The sequence below is a fragment of the Equus przewalskii genome, chromosome 19, assembly GCF_037783145.1.
Source record: "Equus przewalskii isolate Varuska chromosome 19, EquPr2, whole genome shotgun sequence".
NCBI classification, from domain to species: domain Eukaryota; kingdom Metazoa; phylum Chordata; class Mammalia; order Perissodactyla; family Equidae; genus Equus; species Equus przewalskii.
Genome location: NC_091849.1, coordinates 33,166,999 through 33,183,761, shown reverse-complemented (window position 1 = coordinate 33,183,761; position 16,763 = coordinate 33,166,999). Strand labels below are relative to the sequence as shown.

General features: G+C 41.9%; 1 pseudogene; it reads left to right on the top strand.

The window, feature by feature from the left end:
* The first annotated feature begins 2,883 nt into the window (after positions 1–2,883).
* On the top strand, positions 2,884–8,338 carry LOC103544254 (boLa class II histocompatibility antigen, DQB*0101 beta chain-like; annotated as a pseudogene).
* Positions 8,339–16,763: the final 8,425 nt, after the last annotated feature.

Here is a 16,763-nt window from a genome sequence, read left to right as displayed (position 1 = left end):
ATGTGCTACTAATGGAAACTTTTGTTGTTGCCTCTTCCCGATTTCTTTTTACCTGGCAAACTCCTTATCTTCTGCTTTTACATCCTGTCCTCTATTTTTTTTTTTTTGAGGAAGATTAGCCCTGAGCTAACATCTGCCACCAATCCTCCTCTTTTTTCCTCAGGAAGATTGGCCCTAAGCTAACATCCGTGCCCATTTTCCTCTATTTTATATGTGGGACAACTGCCACAGCATGGCTTGACAAGTGATGTGTAGGTTTGCGCCCAAAATCCAAACCCATAAACCCTGGGCCGCCAAAGTGAAGCACGCGAATTTAACTGCTATGCCACCAGGCCAACCTCCATCCTGTCCTCTATTTTAAAAGGAGAAGATAAAATACAGGAGAGAGAGAGAGAGAAGAAAAGAGGGGGAGATACTTATTGTCTTGTTTGTTAATGTGTGCCATGCACTGTTCTAATTGCTCCATAACCAGTTAGTATTGCCCCTAGTCATGGGCAAGAGGAGCCTGATAAATAATATTTATTAAGAAAAATACACTGATACTTCTGTGATTTGGGATTTAATGCTCAGGGCTGGTACAGTACATCTACTAAACATCTGCTCCTTCATCAACACTATTCAGGCCCCAGGAAATGCTTCTCCACATCTTTTGCTCTCTGCTCTGGGAACTACAGATGATTGTGTCTGAATGCTGTGCTCATGGTTCATGGAGGATTTAAGCAGCTGAAGAGCTTACAAGAGAAAAGTCAACTTAACTTTTCAAATGCTTTCATTCAAAGAGCACGAAAGCAATAGACTCTTGCATAACGTAGAATCACTTGCCAGCAGGGCTGGGTGTCGATTTTTCTTTGCTTGTTTCATTAACCTGATATTCCCAGCAGTTACACATGGCAGCTGAGGAACATTTTGCAGTGTTAAAGAAGTCATAATATTCTGAAGTTCGTATATATGAAGATCTAGATGTAAAATGCTTGAAACACGATCCACATTTTACAAAGAGAAGCCTGAGGGAAAAAAGGTTCAGTAATTTGTTGACCTTCATAAAGCCCATTAGTGGTAGAACCGCAGCTGAAAACCTCTCCTAAGAGCTCTGCTTCTCCCTCCACAACTTAAGGCTCCTCAGAGCGTCACAGATAACAGAAGTGAGCATCTCTGTGATAATAATTTTCTCACCCGTGAAATATGATCCCCGCTTATTTTCCCCTACTAAGAACTATAGGTTTTAACTAAATATCACAAACATGTCTAGTCTTGAATCATTTTTCTTTCAGTTCTTTAAATTCCTAAGGCATTCAATCTTTAGATCTTCTGTAACTGAGAGAAAATCTTCACCTCAGATGTTCATCCAGTGCAGTTTGATGGAGAAACAGTGACAGGCGGCGGATTGAGAATCTTCATAAAAAATGTCTGCCCAGGGACAGATGAAGTCTTTCAGCTCCAGTGCTGATTGGTTCCTTTCCTAGGGGCTCTCCAATCCTGCTGTGCACGGAAGCTTCACAGGTTTTTATTCTCTGAAGTGGGCACATCAGATCCATCAGGTACAAGCTGTGTTGCCTACCATTACCTCTTCCTTTGTTCTCAATTCCGTCTGGGAAGATGGCTCTGCAGATCCCCAGAGGCCTTTGGACAGCAGCTGTGATGGTGACGCTGGTGGTGCTGAGCACCCCAGTGGCTGAGGGCAGAGACTCTCCAGAACCACCACCCTGGGGAACAGGCTCTGAATGAGCCTTGGGCTGGGGTGTGGGGGATTCTATGATCTCAGAATACAGTCTTTCTATGGGGAAGAGAGGTATGTTACATTCTCATTTCCTCCTCCTAATGTCGAGGTGAGGACACTCCTCATCCCATGGGCTCAAGCCTGGGAATGTTATAATGGGGAGGAGACAAAGCGTGCATCTACCACCAGCACCAGGACCAAGTGAGCATGGGGTTATTTTTGAAGATATGAATTTCTCCAAAGAAGACACAGTGGGATTTCCCATTTCAGGGTGTGAACTAAATACCATGGGACTCTGGGTTGGGGAAATGTAGGGCTGCAGTGGTCTCTGTAGTCTCATATTTGAGGAAGGACTCTACACTCCTGACTCTGAGTGGAGGGCTCGTGGAGGTGAACTCTGGGTATTTGAGTGAGGCTGACAGGATGACCACAGACAGGCAGTCTTCAAGTTTCACTGATTTATGGTCGAATGGTAACTTGAGTGGGGTTCATGGCTTGAGTTGACATTGGACTGAATTTAGCAGAAAAGAGAACATAAACAAGTAAAATAACATACTGAGAAACCATTCACTTCAGACACAGATTAGTATCTTTATATAAATTCTCTCACAATCTTCCTAATACCCCATGTGTAGATGTTATGACTTCTTTTTATACAATTATACTTATGATATAGATACTCTAAGTAACCTGCCCAAGCTGGTAATTGGCACAGTTTAATTAGAATCCAATTTATCTAATTCAACTGTCTGTACTCCTTCTGTGAATAAAATGTTCCTTCTTACCCCTCAGAAGATGCCTGTCCCTTCTAAACACACAGAGGTGAGAAGGCCTCACACTGGGGTGAGGTAGGGGTGGCAAAAACTCAGAGTAAACCCAAGCATTGGAGTGAGGCACTTTGCCCAGGGACCAAGAGCAAATGCTTCTCAGGACAAGGACAAGCTTAATTCTAGCCCTTTCTTGTCATTCCCTTCAACGCTTGTGCTCATGTAAATACTTATTTGTCTTCGAGCTTCCCAGGAGTTCTATGGAAAATGGGATTTCATGTGAGAACGTCCTGATTCCTCCAAGTACAGGGATTGATGTAAAATAAACCCGACTGCCCTCTTCACTCAGTTCTCAGCTCCCAGGGCTTGCCCTTAGAGACAGGGCTCTCCTTTCCTCACATGAAGGCAATTCTGGAAGCCCTCACAGCTGGGCGGGCCTGAGGAAGAGCTGCCTGAGGATGCCAGCCTCCTAGCGGGAGGCGCAGGGCCTCCTTGGCCGGGAACCCAAGGTGGCAGCCTGGTTTTAGGTTTCTGCCACCCAACCGGCCACGACCCAGAACGCCAGCCGGCACAGCGGCTGCTGCGTTGAGCTGCGGGCCTGAGGGCCAAGTGACGGGCGGTGATTCCCTGCAGAGGATTTCTTGTTCCAGGATAAAGGCCTGTGCTACTTCCCCAAGGGACGGAGCGGGTGCGGTTCGTGGCGAGATACCTCTACAACCGGGAGGAGTGGGTGCGCTTCGACAGCGACGTTGGGGTGTTCCGGCGGTGACCGAGCTGGGGAGGCCGGACGCCGAGTACTGGAACCGACAGAAGGATCTCCTGGAGCGGACGCCGGCCAAGGTGAACAAGCTACGCAGACACAGCTACCAGGTGGAGGCCCCCGTTACCTGGCGGCGCCAAGGTGAGCGCCGGGCGCTCGTCCTCCGCGGGGCCACCCTCGGCCCGGCCACCTCCGCGCGGGGAGGGCGGGGCGGCCTCTGGGGCCGGAGCTCCGGGCCCACGGAGGGGACATGGAGGCGGACGTGTCCCGCGGCGGAGGGGTGGGGCCGAGGGCAGCACGGGGACCGAGGTCAGCAGCGCTGAAATGTTCCTCCCAGAGGCGGGCCAGGACTCCCAGTGTGGCGTCACTCTCTCTGCTCTTGTGTCCACTAATTCTGCGCATACCCCCTCCTGCCCGCGGCGTGTGAGCTTCCTGGTTCCTCACGTTCGCCTGAGCAGCGCCCTGTGCAGAGCGCCCTCCCACCTCCCGCCCGCCGCCCTGCTGTGAGCTCTCCCTGCAAGGCTCTTGTTCAGGGCTCCTGGGGCTGCAAGGCTTAACGGCTTGGCCTGGTGGCATTAGGGCTGCCCCATAGCTGCGTCAGGGCACCTTGCACACGTGATGTACAGGTCGTGACATATTTTAACTTTTTGGTTTCATATTGTTATTCATCTCAATTCTGTTTTCTTAAATGGCTATCACTAGTTCTGGACCTCTGAGGTGAGGGACTAATTATCCTTGTATGTCTGGTACCTGACGCACTGACTGGCACAGTATGAGATCGATAAACTTTTGTAAAGTTAATGAATGCATGTGCTCAGCTAGCCATTTACTTATGCTCAAAAGAAAACAAAGATAAGACCCTTAAAAATGGACTTTCTTGATTATTTTTTACTATTTTGCTTAATGCTTTAAACTGTTATTGACTTGGATCTAATTTAGAATTTGTGAGTGCAAAGTCTGAGGAAAAAAGTCTTTGTTAAAAATAAAAACAACACTTGAATGGTGTTGTAAGGCAGAATTTTAATTTCTTAGAAAAGTTCAACAAATAGCACAACAGAAAGAGCTGAAGTTTGGGAGTAAATGAATTGATGCTATTAAGTTATTGATTAAAAATTCTTCCAGGTTTCTTTTGCCCTGGACCCTGCCTATCCTCCCTTCGCCCGCCCCTTCCTGCCACATCACCATCTACTTCAGGGGTAGATAGACAATTTGAAAGTTAATCATACCATTTAATGAGCACCTATTTCTAGGCAATTACCTTCCCAAACATCATCCGTATTTTGCTATTTAATTTCATAACTACTTTGTGTGTTAGGGATTAGCATCACCACCTTAATATGCTAATATTGGTACATAATAAACACTTTAAGCAATCAGCCCACAGTTAACCAGGTCCTGAAGCCTCCCGAAAATACACAACAGTCATTATGTTCTTTACCGCCTGTATATAGAGTCTAATGGAAAGAAAGCCTCGTTAAAGACGATTATGACCAGAAGCAGCAGTATGAGTCTGTTCTTGCCTATTTTCAATGTTGGTGGGACAAAATAACACTTTGAAAGAGATTGGAAACTCCCTGATTAATCCCTAGTCTGACCACAGTGTTAGCTATGCACGTTCACATAACTTTTAGCTGACTTTTCACTCTTCTGTCATCTGACCCACATCCTAAAGCCACCAAGTACTTAGATTTTTGCTCCTTCAGTTCTGTTTCATAAAAATTGTTCTAACATTTTTCTCTTGAATTTATGTTCTTTTTACTCCCAGTCTGTTTAAGATTAACAGATTTTATGAGTCCATAAAGCTGGCCACGATTTCAGTCAGATTCCAGGAAGGAGAACCTGAACCAGAGTTAAAGTCCACACTGAAAGCACGATTCCCTCCAGATGATTAATCAGGGTGCAGAGTCTGCTCGCTGACCTCAGCAAGTCCCAGTTATACTTGCATGTTTACATTACATGCTCATTAACCCAGGCCGACCTCTGCAAGAATCTCAGAATATTTTCTATAGAGAACATACGTGATAATAATGTCTGATTTCAGAACAAGGAAGTAATTCTTAATAGCAAGGGGATGGTGTAGGGTAGGCAGCTAGTAATTAAACTCGAATGTTAAAAGAAAAATAGGGAAAAAAAGAAAATGAGAGAATATAACATATTATCAAATAAAACACATAAAATATTTACTCTAGTTTCACACTAAGGGAATAAGGGAGATGCAATAAAATGGCTGGAGATGTGAAGGAGAAGATGTGTAAAATAAGTAGGGAGAGGTATGTGGTATTTGACCATGAGTAGCAATATCAGAAGATAAAGGAATTGAGGCATGGGCAAACGTAATGTTTATCAGTGCTATTTGTTTTCAAGGTTCCCTTTCTTTTCCTTCAAAAATTACAAATTTTTGAAATGGCATTCATTTTAAAAGATTGTTTTTATTTTTATACATATATTGAGGTTGTATACAAACTCTTTTTTCTTTTTTTTGCAGAAGAAGATTTGCCCTAAGCTAACATCTGTTGCCAATCTTCCTCCTTTTATTTTTTTTCTACCTTTTTTCCCCTGCAAAGCCCCAGTACGTAACTGTGTATGGTTGTAAGTTCTTCTAGTTCTTCTCTGTGAGCCACTGTCACAGCATGGCTACTGATAGACAAGTGGTGTGGTTCTGTGCCTGGAAACCGAACCTAGGTCACCAAAGTAGAGCATGCAGAACTTAAATTGCTAGGCCATCAGGGCTGGCTCCACATTCATGTTTTTTGGCTCTGTTACTAGAATGCCAGTTCTTAATATCAGAGCCCATGGTCTGTTGTTTATCTTTGGATTCCCAGTGCTTGTCAAATTTATGTTGTTGAATGGATAAATGAGCAAGTCAACAAATGAGTCAAATATAGGTGGTATATATGATGTGTAGATGGAAGTTCATGTATTTAATAATATACATTATTGTGAGGAGTTCACCATAGAATGGCATTTGAGCAAAGCTTAGGCTAAAAGCTGAGAGAGATGCTTTGTTGATCAGCAGCTTGTAAGAAGTGCTCTAACTCTCAAATTTTGTCAGTATTACAGGGTGAGAATTATGGAATCTAGCCTGTTTGAGAAGCACTGCTTTGTAGGAAGGATGTGCTGGTTACTATTCTCTGACTTTTTGGACGAGGAAATGTCTATACATTCTTAATTTGCAGTCCATGTCACTATTCATAGGGCCATGCGTGGTGTTGATGGTCCCCCAGCCAGCAGCAGAGAATCAAAGCTGCTGGACTTTCTCTACTGTGGGGACCACTGGGACTAACAGAAAACAGTGTCACTGTCCTAGCATGAGTCACTAGAGCTAATCCTGATGATCACCTTCAGTAGGTGTGGGGGAAGGAAGTCTACGTTTATTATTTTTATTTTTGTTTAATTTTATGAAGAGTGGCCTGTATAAAATAGCAATTTGCCATTTTAAAGTGGTTCTTTTTTATCAATTTGATCAACAGAATAACTCCCATTGGATGATTACTGTTATCTGTTGAGACTCTGAAAAGTAAACTGACTAATGTGTTTATTCAATCTAATAAAGTGACCAAGTTTATCCACTCTGCTACCAAGGAAGACTCTCCCCATGGGGAGACTTGCTGTGTGGTCTCACATCTCACAGTCTTTTCCTCCCCTCAGTGGAACCTACAGTGACCATCTCCCCATCCAGGTCAGAGGTTCTAAACCACCACAACCTGCTGATCTGCTCGGTGACAGATTTCTATCCAGGCCAGATCAAAGTTCGGTGGTTCTCGAATGACCAGGAGGAGACAGCTGGTGTTGTATCCACCCCCCGTATTAGGAGCGGGGACTGGACCTTCCAGATCCCCGTGATGCTGGAAATGACTCCCCAGCGAGGAGATGTCTACACCTGCCATGTGGAGCACCCCAGCCTCCAGAGCCCCATCACAGTGCAGTGGCGTAAGGGGCAGTTTGTTTCCTTTCACTGTGGGCCCCACAAGAAGACAGAGCTTCCTCTGGCCCATGCCCATCCCTTATCCGTTGTGTCACTACTGAACTAGAAATCGCAGGAGACTAGAGTACCTCTAGTTTCATTGTCTTTCTAGATAATAGAGAGATCACCCTATACACCATGTCCTCAGAACTCAGCCCTAATAGCTCTGAAGGACTGACTATTGTGGCTGCTGACTGGGATCCTGGGGTCTAAGATTATAGATGTGTTCCTGAGGAGCAGGGATCTGCTTACTCCTCTCTCGCCTTGGACCCACTGTGTCCAAGGATTGGTGGGTCCTTTTCTCCCCAAGCTGTACTCAGAATGGAGAACTAGATTGCCCTGGCACCTCCTCTTCCTGTACCTCAGACTGGACTTCAAGCTTCCTAAAGGGACGCTGTGGAGTATGGGGACAAATACTGACACTCAGGCTCTGCTCCCCAGAGGCACAGTCTGAATCTGCCCAGAGCAAGATGCTGAGTGGCGTCGGGGGCTTCGTGCTGGGGCTGATCTTCCTCGGGCTGGGCCTTATCATCCATCACAGGAGCCAGAAGCGTAAGGCACTGTGGGGAAAGGGGGAGAATGAGCTGTGACTGAGAGCCTCTGTTCAGGGAGGCCTCTGCCTCTAGATGTTCAGGGAGGCCTCTTCCTCCTCTTGACCCTGAAGGAAGGAGGCTGGGCTGGTGGTGGGAGGAGATGGAACAACCTGGGGGGAGACATTGGAACCTGATTTTACTGGTTGAAAGGTAGCCCTACCACAGAGGTGACTGGTGGAGTGTGTTCTAGGACTTCCTTCCAGTTCATCATGTCTCAGTGGCTGTTTTCTGAAAGGTTCCTCCTTCAAAAGAGTCAGAGCCTAGGCTTCCCTTCCTTCTAGTGACAGTTTCATTCATTCTGGGGGATTTACCTTATAACAGTTAACACCTTGTGGTCGATGGGTAGGAGGGAAATAAATTTTCAATGAAGCTACATGTCTCATTTCCCTGTCGGGGGAAAGAGGGACTGGCTGTTTCTTTAATGAGACCTTTCTCTGTGTAACTTCCTTTGTAGGACCTTGTGGGCCTCCACCAACAGGTACTATTTCTGCTCGGATTCAGTGGGGGTGTGGGGACAGGTGAAAGAGGGAAGGGCTGAGTGAGCGTACCTGGGCAAGATGGTCTTGGTTCATGGCCTTTTCCCTGCTGCCGGAATCAAGGTTGGGGGAGAAGTTTACCTGGTTTCTGTAGGAAGCTCCTAAGGTTGTTCCCCAGAACCAGACTATCACTTTGGTAGCATCTTTCTGCCAAAGTGGGAGCCAGGGCCACATCTTGGGTGTTAGACACCAGGATGATGCGTACTTTGTGCCACATATTGGTGGGTACTGGTTGTGTGCATTTATAAGTGACTGAAAGAGGCTGATGGTGGTGGAAAGAAGATGAATTATCATCTCATTTACTAAAAGGAGTGAAATCTTTGTATCCTCCAAAGGGATAACAGCTGATCCCCCGCCTCCCACACATCTGCATGGAGCGGAAGTGCTGTGTCCTCTTTAGCTGATTTCACTTTTACGCAGATACTGGGGGAGGTGATGAGGATGTGCCCTGGACCTCAACTTTCTCTGTCTGATGCTGCAGAGCCCCAAATGGGAGGGGAGAGGGTGCATCTCTCAGGATGCCGTGTGCTGATTGCTCTCTGTTTCTCTTTTACAGGGCTCCTGCACTGACTCCTGAGGATTCTTCGACAGGGATTGGTTTTTGCTCTTCTATAATTCTTGTCTGTCCTTGCTAAGAATTCCCAGCTGCCTGTGGCAGCCTGTCCACTTCTGAGATCAGAGTCCTACAGTGATTCTGATGTGGTATCCTGGTCACCTGCTGTGACCCTTGCCCTATGGATGTGACTGTGATGCTGCTTCTTGCAGTGACCCCAGAGCCTTTCTAGAGACAGATATAGTGGCCCCTGGTGATGCAGTGAACCCAACTGGTGTTTCAAGTACAACTTGGTAGGTCACATTGATAGAGGTCAATTTTTATTTTTGAAAAAGTGTAACCAGCAATAAAAGTACTATTTTTGATTCCGAATGATAGAAACCCAAGTCAAGTTTACTTTGCTCATATTACAAGGAAGGCTAGGGTCAAGTTGATTTCAGAAGTAATTAGATCCAGAAATTCAATGAAGTCTTTATCTCTCTCTTCTCTTTCTGTTATATCGCTATCTGTGCACCTTTCTCTCTTTCTCTGTGTCTCTCTTTGTCCTTGTATATTTCTTTCAATGTGTCTGTTTCTATGTCTGTATCTGCATCTCTGTCTCTGTCTCCCTTGTGTCTCTTGCTCTTTCATTGTATTTCTGCCTCTGTCTCTCTCTCATTTTTCTCTGTCTGCACCCTCACACTATTTATCTGCATCTCTTTACCTCTCTGTTTCTTCTCGTGTCTCTCTCTATTTTGTGCATCCCTCTTTCTCATCACCTGACATCTTATCTCATCTTTGTTTCTGTGTGTGTGTGTCTGTCTGTTGTGTGTTTCTAGAGTGTATACCAAATTTTGAACAATTTTAGGAAAGATTCCGATTGGCCAAGCCTGAGTAGCATGCACACCTTTCTCAAAAACATCATGTACATGGAGTTGAAATAGCCAGCCTTGTGTCTACCCCCTCTGCCTTATTGGGAGCAGGGATTGGACTTCCAGATCTTGGTGATGCTGTAAATGACTCCCCGTTATGAAGATGTCTACACCTGCCATGTGGAGTACCCTGACCTCCAGAGCCCTATCACAGTGGAGTGACCTAAAGGGCAGTTTGTTTATTTATAGCATGGACCCCAGGAGATAAATGGCAGAGCTCCCTCTCTTTCTAGGGTCCCTTCTAACGGGTGCCAACTTAAAATCCCTCCTAGTCCTTGTCTCCTGCCCTGATGACCCTGCTGAGCTAGAATTCTCAGATGATAGAGCTCCCCTTGCCTGTGGATATGGTGACTTGTTGATTCCTGAAGACATTCTCTTCCCAGATGTTAGGATGATCACTACACACTGGGTTCTTTTGTCATGGCCCAGCATTGAATGTTGGTCTCCATCTCAGTCTTTGGGTCTTGACATTAAGATAAGTGGCTAAGAGCTTCTCTCTGAGGTTATGGTAGGTCATGCCACTGAAGAGCCAGCCTCCTCTCCTCCCTGCTCCCTCACCCACCCATAGGGCCTGAGGAGCCAATAGCAGGTCCTTCCCTCTCTTGGGTGAGGTGAGAATGAAAACTAGGCTTCCTTGGGGCCTTCCTCTCCCATCTCTAGGCTGTAATGCAGGTCGTCAGACATGAGCACTTACGACTGTGTGGATGAATACTGACACTCAGGACTCTGCTCCCCAAGGTCATTGTCTAAATCGGCCCAGAACAAGATGCTGAGTGGCCAGAGGTTTTGTGCAGGTTTTGTCATCCTCCTCAGATTGGGCTTTGTCAATCACCATAGGAGTCCAGAGGGAGTGACACTCTCGGGGAAGTGAGAAGGACTTGTGCTGGGTATCCAGGGAGCCCTTGGTCTCTATAAGTTCTTTGCTGGTGACCCTGCTAAGACTAGAGACAGGGCTAGAGATTGAACCAGAGACATTGAGATTTGACTTTTCTACTTGAAACTTAAGACCTATTATAGTGGTGAGTGGTAGAGAATATTCTAAGACATTCTTACAGTTCGACATTATTACACTGGCCCCATGCTATGAGATTCCTTCGTAATGAGGGCCAGTATCTTCTTTCCTTCCTTTCAGTGACAGTTGCATGGATGCATCTATTTTTTTGCACCAGGATTTCTTTGCATAATCGTTAATTGGTAATTTAATCAAAAAACAAGTACATCCTTGGGGGCTGGCCTGGTGACATAGTGGTTAAGTTTGTGCGCTCTGCTTCGGCAGTGGTCTGGAGTTTCCAGGTTCGGATCCTGGAGGGAACCTAGCACTGCTTGTCAAGCCACACTGTGTTGGCATCCCACATAAAATAGAGGAATATTGGCACAGATTTTAGCTCAGCGTTAATCTTCCTCAAGCAAAAAGAGGAAGATTGGCAACAGATGTTAGGTCAGGGCAAATCTTCCTCACAAAAACCCTCAAAAACCAAAAACTAAACAAGTACATCCTTTATAAACGAGTTTGCTCACAAAAGGGGCTGAGTCTTACTAGACACATACCTTGGAGAAAAGTGTATGAGGGTACTAGAGAACTACCTACTCGTTGTGAGTATTTGGTCTTACCTTCAATCAAATGACAAGATTTCCTTCTAGTCATGCCTAAATAATATTCCATTGTGTATATACCACATCTTCTTTATCCATTCATCGGTCGACAGATACTTAAGTTGTTTCTATATCTTAGCTATTGTGAATGATGCTGCTGTGAACATGGGAGTGCAGATAGCTCTTCGATATCCTGTTTTTATTTCCTTTGCATATATATACAGAAGTGGGATTGCCAGATCATGTGGTAGTTGTATTTTTAATTTTTTGAGGGACCTCCATACTGTTTTCCATAGTGGCTATATCAATTTACATTCTTGCCAACAGGGCACAAGAGTTCCCTTTTCCCTACATCCTCACCAGCACTTGTTATCGCTTGTCTTTTTGATAACAGTCATTCTAACAGGTATGAGGTGATATTTCATGTTTTTAATTTGCATTTCCCTGATGATTAGCCATGTTGAGCATCTTTTCATGTACCTGTTGGCCATTTGTATGTCTTCTTTGGGAAAATGCCTACTCAGTCCCTCTGCCCATTTTTCAATTGGATAGTTTCTTTCTTTGTTCTTGAGTTTTGTGAGTTCCTTATATATTTTGGATATTAACTTTTTGTCAGATAGATGGTTTGTAAGTATTTTCTCCCATTCTGTAGGTTGCCTTTTCATTTTGTTGATTGTTTCTTTTGCTGTGAAGAAGCTTTTTACTTTGATATAGTCTCACTTGTTCACTTTTGCTTTTGTTGCTTGTGTTTTTGGTGTCATTGCCAATGTCAATGACAATGTCAAGGAGTTTTTTCCTGAAAGTTCTTTGGTTTCAGATCTCACATTTAAGTTTTTTATCTGGTTAACTTTTGTGAGTGGTGTAATATAGGAGTCCAATTTCTTTTCTTTTTGAAATTTAAATTTTATTTTTTATTCTGTTTTTTGATATACAAGTGATATATAACATTGTATGGATTTAAGGTGTATGGCATAATGATTTGATATATACATATATATCTCAAAACATATATATACGTATTGCAAAATGATTACCACAATAAGTTTAGTCAACATCCATCACCTCATATAGTTACAGAAAATTTTTTTCCTTATGATGAGAACTTTTAAGATCTTCTCTCTTAGCAACTTTTAAATATATGATACAATATTGTCTACCATAGTCATCATGTGCACGTTACATCCCCAGTACTTATTTGCCTTATAGTTGGAAGTTTGTACCTTTTGACTGCCTTCACCTAATTCCCCCACCCCCTGCCTTTGGCAACCACAAATATGATCTCTTCTTTTATGTTTGTTTTTTTTAGATTCCACATATGTATGAGATCATAAGTGTTTGTCTTTCTCTGTCTGACTTATTTCACTTAGCATAATTCCCTAAAATCCATCCATGTTGTCGTAAATGGCAGGATTTCCTTCTTTTTATGGCAGAGTAGTTTTCCATTGTATGTGTATACTCACTACATTTTCTTTATCAATTCCTCCGTTGATAGGTTGTTTCCAAGTCTTGGCTGTTGTAAATAATGCAGCAATGGACATGGGGGTGCAGATATCTCTTTGACACAGTGTGTTTGTTTCCTTGAGATATACACCCCCAAGTGGAATTGCCAGATCATATGGCAATTCTATTTTTAGTTTTGTGAGTAACTTCCATGCTGTTTTCCATAGTAGCTGAACCACTGTACATTTCCACCAACAGTGCACAAGGGTTCTCTTATCTTCACATCTTCACCAGCATTTATCGTTTATCTTTCTGACGATAACCCTCCTAACAGGTGTGAGATGATAGCTCATTGTGGCTTTGGTTTTCAATTCCCTGATGATTAATGATGTGGAGGACATTTCCGGGTACCTATTGGCCATTTAAATATCTTCTTTGGAAAAATGTCTATTCAGGTCCTTTCCCCATTTTTTAATTAGATTATTTGCATTTTTGCTATTAATTTGTATGAGTTCTTTGTATATTTTGGATATTAACTCCTTATCATATGTGTGGTTTGCAAATATTTTCTCCCATTCCGTAGGTTGCCTATTCATTTTGTTGATTGTTTCTTTTGCTGTGCAGAAGTGTTTCAGTTTGATATAGTCCCACTTGTTTATTTTTATTTTGTTGCTTATACTCTAGGTGTCATATCCAAAAAATCATTGCCAGGACCTATGTCAGTAAGCTTTTTCCCTGTGTTGTCTTCTAGGAGTTTTAGATTTTCGGGTCTTACACTTAAGTCTTTAATATATTTTGAGTTAACTTTTGCATGTGGGGTAAGATAAGGGTCTAGTTTCATTCTTTTACATGTGAATATCCAATTTTGCCCACACCATCTATTGAAGATACTGTGTTTTCTCCACTGAGTAATCTTGGTTCCTTTGTCAAATATTAGGTAACTGTATATGCATGGGTTTATTTCTGGGCTCTCAATTGTGTTCAGTTGGTCTACGGGTCTGTTTTCATGCCAGTACCATATTGTTTTGATTACTCTAATTTTGTGATATAGTTTGAAATCAGGAAATGTGACACCTCTTGCTTTGTTCTCTTTTCTTTGGATTGCTTAGGAATCTTTGGTGTCTTCTGTATTTCCATACAAATTTTATGATTGCTTATTCTATTTCTGTGAAAAATGCCATTGGAATTGGTTAGAGATTATAATGAATCTGTAGATGGCTTTGTGTGGTACGGAAATTTTAACAGTATTAATTTTTCTGAACCATGAACACAGGATATCTTTCCATTTATTTGGGTCTTCTTCAGTTTCTTTCATCATTATCTTTTAATTTTCTGTGTACAGATATTTTACCCTCTTGAGAGGTTAAATTTATTCCTAAGTATTTTATTGTTTTTCATAGTATTGTGAATGGGATTGTTTTCTTTACTTCTTTTTCAGATAGTTCGCTGTTAATGTACATAAATGCAATGGATCTGCATGCTGGTTTTGTATCGTCCAAACTTCCTGAATTTATTGACTAGTTCTAACAGTTTTATGGTGGAGTCTTTAGGATTTTCTATGCGTAAGATCACATAGTCTGCAAACGGAGACAATTTTACTTCTCTCTTTCTAATTTGAATGCCTTTTTATTTCTTTTTCTTGCCTGATTGCTCTGGATAGGACTTTCAGTGCTCTGTTGAATAGGAGTGGTGAGAGTGAGCACCCTTGCCTTGTTCCTGATCTTAGAGGAAAAGCTTTCAACTTTTCGAGGTTATTGAGTATGATATTAGCTATTGGCTTGTCATATAGGGCCTGTATTATGTTGAGGATATTCCTTCTACCCAATTTGTTGAGAGTTTTTATCATGAAAGGATGTTGTATTTTTTCAAATGCTTTTTCTAAATCTATTGAGATGATCTTAAGACTTTTATGTTTTAATCTATTTTGTGGTGTTTTGCATTTATTGATTTGCATAGGTTGAAACATCCTTACATCCCAGGGGTAAATCCCTCTTGATCAGAGAGTATGATTCTTTTAATGTGCTGTTGAATTCAGTTTGCTGACTTTTTTTGAGAATTTTTGCATATATTTTGATCAGGGACATTTCCCTTTCTTGTAGTGTGTGTCCTTATCTGGCTTTTGGTAATGCAGGTCTTGTAAAATGAATTTGGGACTGTTGTCTCCTCTTTAATTTTTTGGAAGAGTCTGAGAAGCACTGGCATTAATTATTCTTTAAATGTTTGGTAGAATTCACCAGTGGAAATGTCTGGGCTTTATTTTGTTAGGAGGTTTTTGGTTAATGATTCAATCTCCTTACGTGCTATTGATTTGTGCAGATTTTCTATGTAAGAATCAGTCTTTATTGGTTGTATGTTTCCAGGAATTTATGTATTTCTTCTAAGTTATCTAATTTGTTGGCATATAATTGTTCATAGTAGTCTCTTATGATACTTTATATTTCCGTGGTATCAGTTGTAATGTCTCCTCTTTCATTTATAATTTTACTAATTTGAGTCACGTGTCTTTTTTTATTAGTCTAGGTAAAGGCTTGTCCACTTTGTTTATCTTTTCAAAAAATCAAGTCTTAGTTTCCTTGGCCTTTTCTATAGTCTCTTAATCTCTATTTCTGCTGTCATCTTTATTATTCCTTTCCTTCTGCTGACTTTGGGCTTAGTTTTTCTTTTTCTAGTTCCTGAGGGGTAAGTTAGGTTGCTCTTTTGAGATCTGTTTTTCCTAATGTGGGCATTTATGGCTATAAAGTTCCCTCTTTATAAGAACTGTGTTTGCTGCATCCCATAAGTGGTATTTACATTTTTATTTATCTCAAGATATTCTTTGATTTCTCTTTTGATTTATTCTTTGAACCATTGGTTATTCAGGATGTGTTCTTTAATTTCCACATACTTGTAGAAATTCCAGCTTTCCTCTTGTTTTTTATTTCTCATTTCATACTGTTGTGGTTGGAAAAGATACTTAATATGATTTCAGTCTTCAATTTATTAAGACTTGTTTTGTGACCTAAGATATGATCTATCCTGGACAATATTCCATTTGCAGTTGAGAAGAACGTGTATTCTGTTGCTGTTGGATGAAATGTTGTGTATATGTCTGTTAGGTCCATTTGGTCTAAAATATAATTGAAGTTCATTATTTCCTTATTGATTTTCTGTTTGCATGATCTATCCCTTGTTGAAAATAGGCTATTGAAGTCCCCTACTATTATTGTACTGTTGTCTATTTCTCCCTTCAGATCTGTTGGTATTTGCTTAATATACTTAGGTGCTTCTATGTTGGGTATGTATATACTTATGATTGTTATATCCTCTTAATGAATTGACTTCTTTATCTTGTCTAATGAGCTTCTTTGTCTCTTTGACAGTTTTTCACTTAAAGTTTATTTTGTGTTTTGTAAGTATAGCTACCGCTGGCCTATCTTGGTTTCCACTCTCATGGAATACCTTTTTCCATCTCTTTGCTTTGAGCCTATGTGTGTCCTTAAAGTTGGAGTGAGTCTCTTGTAGGCATCATATAGTTAAGACTTTTTTGCTGTTGATTGTTTTTTTAATCCATCCAGCCACTCTATGCTGTTTGATTGGAGAATTTAATCTGTCTATGTTAAGAGTAATTATTGATAGGAAAGTCGTTACTAAGCCATCTTATTGTTTTCTGGCTGTTTTGTAGTTCCCTTATTCTTTTCCTCCTCTCTTGCTGCCTTCTTTTGTAAAATTGATGAATTTCTGTAGTGGTATGCCATGATTCCCTTCCTTTATCTTTTGTGTATCTACTGTAAGTTTTTGCTTTGTTGTTACCATGAGGCTTACATAAAATATATATATAATAGTAATCTATTTTAGACTGACAACAACTTAACTTCAATTGCATAGAAATACTCTCCCCTTTTCCTTTCTCCCATTATATTTTTGATGTCACAGTTTATCTCTTTTCATTT